Here is a 3,940-nt window from a genome sequence, read left to right on the forward strand (position 1 = left end):
AGTCTAAGATTTATGGTGGATAACATGATGAGGAGTAACTTAAGAATTTTTGGCATTCCAGAACAGGAAGAATTATACAAGTCCAGAAAGGAGATCATTGAACAGCTTCTGGAAGAAAATTTCCCTAACATCTTGAAGGATGAGATGATATGCATTCAAGAAGCTGAACAAACCCCAGATCAAAAAAGTAGAGGACAATAGATGCTAGAGAGGATGTGGAGAGACTGAGACACCCCTATATTGCTGGTAGGATTGCAAAATGGTCTAAATACTCTGGAAAAGAGTATGGCGTTTCCTCAGAAAGTTGGAAATGGAAATACCTTATGATCCAGAAATTCCTCTACTTGGTATTTGTCCACAAGAAATATGAGCCATAACATGAGTAGATATATGCACACCAATGTGCCCATCAATGGAATAATGGATAAACACACTTTGGTACATACACAAAGTGGAATATTATGGTACCTTGAGAATAACAAGGAAGTTGCAAGCCACCACATAACATAGATGAACCTTGTGGTCATTATGCTGAGTGAAATTAGTCAGTCACAAAAGGACAAATATTGCATAAGACCATCATTGTGAAAGCTTAAGAAAAGACACCTATACTAGAAGTGGGGAAATAAAACCACAACTCTTTGTTGGTTACTGGTAGGGGTGGGTTGGGGAAAATTGGGGTGGTGGTGGAGGGAGAGGACTGTAGAACACAGGGTAGGGGAAAGAAACATCATAGTTTGGGTGTTGGGGAGGGCAATACACAAGGAGAGGGAGGAGAGTGGAATAACAAGGTAGATAGGGGAATATTGAGGCAGGATGGGACACAGGTAATTAGTGATGTATGCTCAACCTTGGAACAACAAGACTTTGTGACACAGAGATAGAGCCATAGTCTGAAGAAGGTCAATTATGTTAAGATGTTTGACTGTCTTACAAATATTTATTTCCCTTGCCTACTATTGTAAAATAGACACTCGCATGGGATAGAAAGGAATGTCTGGAAACATGATTACAGAAAGTTTGTCAACCCATCTTCAGCCTATAACTGATTGGAATACCTGAAAGGGCTTTTAGAAATTGCCCAGTGAAATAGGCTTCTTCTGGAGCATTTGAAGTGTGTAGGACCTAAGGTGGAATCCCGAGCCCCATCCAGAACCTTCTGAGGTGGGACATTCCCACTAGAAAGGACAAGAAGACCAGCCTAGAACAGCTAGAGTAACAGAAGATACATCTTGAAAGAAAGATCAGCAGGAAAATACAAACCAAAATGGCAGTATGATTGGCTACTATAAGAACAAGCAAGTTGTTCCCCAGGGACCCAACAAGGCAAGCAATCAAGTCCTTTCACGACAAACCCCCCTCCAAGACTGAAACTCAAAGGGAACACATGAGCATGAATATAAGTTTGCTGGCGACATTGTTGATCTATTGGTGAGTGGAAGAGGGGGAAAGGGAAAACAAAGAAGTAATGGGCTGAGTTCAACCACATTCCATAGACTCCTGTTGACCTGGAGATGAGAGACAGAAGAGGAAGGGCTGGTTGATCTTAAATATGGTGAGTCATGGGGAATCCTGAGCTCATGGACAAGGACATAGCCACAGAGGGCTAGAGCTTAGAGTAAAGCATCCAGCTTATATGAAGTGAGGGGAGATGCACAAGAACACCCAAACTTGCAAATAGTGCCCATTTGAGTTAAACTTGAAGTGAGTGTAAATTGCTACAATTTGATGAACTTGACCGATACTTATGGATGTAGTATCTCAAAATATCAACTGAGGGGGAAGTTGTCTTCACATCAGGGATCAATCATATCTCCTTTGTAGATAGTGTAGATAGGGATGGGCAACTTAGACACTGGCTACCTAAAATGAGGGGTCAATAAAGACACAAAGTGACTGGTTTACAAGTTTTCAAGAGGGAGTTAAGTTCAAGAGTGTGCTACGGAATGTAGAGTCCCCGCTGAATAGTTTTCATCTTGTCTACATGGGTCTGGTGAAAAGAGATGGGGATAAGATTCTTATGATTCAATAGTGAATAATTGTTATCATGAATAATTGCTACTGTCACAACTGTAAAAGTAGAAGTTTTGTAATAAAATGGCAGAGTAGTTAATCTTAGTCCAGAAACAGAGGACCCTAGTACCATTAAGGGAGAAGAGCACAAGCAGAATGCAAGACCCTATCCAGAGATGGAGGCAGAGATGAGGATATAGAGAGGGGGAGCAGCTGAGGACTCTGGACTCATGGAAAGAGAGGGATTGGGTGTTGATGGAGACGAGGCAGGCTTGCAGAATGGTTGTTTAAATTACTATATATCCCTGAATGCTTCTGTGTACATCCTCACCAAAAATTTTTTTAAAAGAAAAGAATAACAACAGAGGGAATGGAAACAAATACTGTTGCATGATGCTGCATGGAGGAGATTGTAATCATTGCAATTAAAGAATGATGTAAAAATAAAAATACAAGTCAAGCATATTAAACTGTTAATTAAAACATTAAAGAAAATAAAAAGATGGAATTCAAACACAGAGTAATTTTACCAAAAAGAAATGATTGATGTTGAAATTGAATGTTGATGTTTCAAGAGGTAGCATATGATTAAGAATCAATGATCCTGAAGGAAGAAATCCAAGGTGCATTGAAGGCATTGGCAAAGAACAAGGAACTGGGAAATAATGGAAACAAATTGAAATCTTCCAACAAACTAATGCAGCATTGGAGGTACTCACTTATCTATGCTGAAAAATTGGAAGACAACTATCTTCCCAACTGCCTAGAAGAGATATGTATTTGTGCTCATACAAAAGAGAGGTGACCCAATGGAATGCAGATATCATCAGACAATATCATTCATATTCCATGCAAGTAAAGTTTTATTAAAGGCAATTAAAAAATGGTTGTAATCATATATTGATAAAGAACTTCCAGAGGTTCAAATCAGATTCAGAAGAGGATGTGGTATGAAGGGTATCATTGTTGACGTCAGGTTATCTTGGCTAAACAGAGAAAACCAGAAAGATGTTTACCTGTGCTTTATTGATGATGCAAAGTTGACTTTCGATTGTGTGGATTATGACAAACTATGGACAGCATTGGAAACTATGAGTATTCCAGAACACCATATTGGGCTCATCAGCCCAGACAATACCTACAGCTCATTGAGCAAGGCAGCCCCATCCTCTCAGCTTTGGTAAGTGAATTCATTCCCCTTGGACATTGTAACAGCAGCCCCATGATCCAGAATGAAGTTGGTGAATATGTGACTCTTTGAAAGACACAAAACCATGGCCTCATACTTTGAAACATAGAAGGTCCACATTTTTCTTCTCCTTCTAATGGTTCTGATAATGTTTAAGATTCTCTTATGGTGATTTTTTTATAAAATAAAAAAATTGGAGATAACAGATGTAGTTCCTTAGGCCAATATCCTGCCTATAAATTCCAAGAAACAGTTTCCTTTCCTTTTGTTCATTCAACGCCCCCTTCAGTATAAGTTGATGGGTTTTATGCTGTGGGAGATGGTTAGATTCATCACTCAAAGGCTCAATCTCATTAAAAATGATTGTGTAGCCATGTCCTTGGTGAACATTCAGTCAGGGCTGTTCACCTTTGGTGAAACATGCTGCTAGCACCATGTTTAAGATCATAGATACTTCTCCTCACTTCCTTCTGAGCTCTCAGTAAAATTGCCTTTAATTTCCAGAATTCAACCAACAGTTTCTGCAAGACAATGTAGACATTTACTATCATTATTGTTGTTACATGACTTCAAGTGGATTTTCAGTCATAGTGACACTACATACAACAGAATGAAACCTTGCCCAGTATTGTGTTATCCTCACTTTCCTTGCTATGCTTGAGCCCATTGTTTCAGTCACTGTTTCTTGTTAATGTCTTTCTCTTTTTTGCTGACCTTCACTTTACCAACCATGAACTC

The sequence above is a fragment of the Chrysochloris asiatica genome, unplaced genomic scaffold (assembly GCF_000296735.1).
Source record: "Chrysochloris asiatica unplaced genomic scaffold, ChrAsi1.0 scaffold00405, whole genome shotgun sequence".
Classification (NCBI taxonomy): Eukaryota; Metazoa; Chordata; class Mammalia; order Afrosoricida; family Chrysochloridae; genus Chrysochloris; species Chrysochloris asiatica.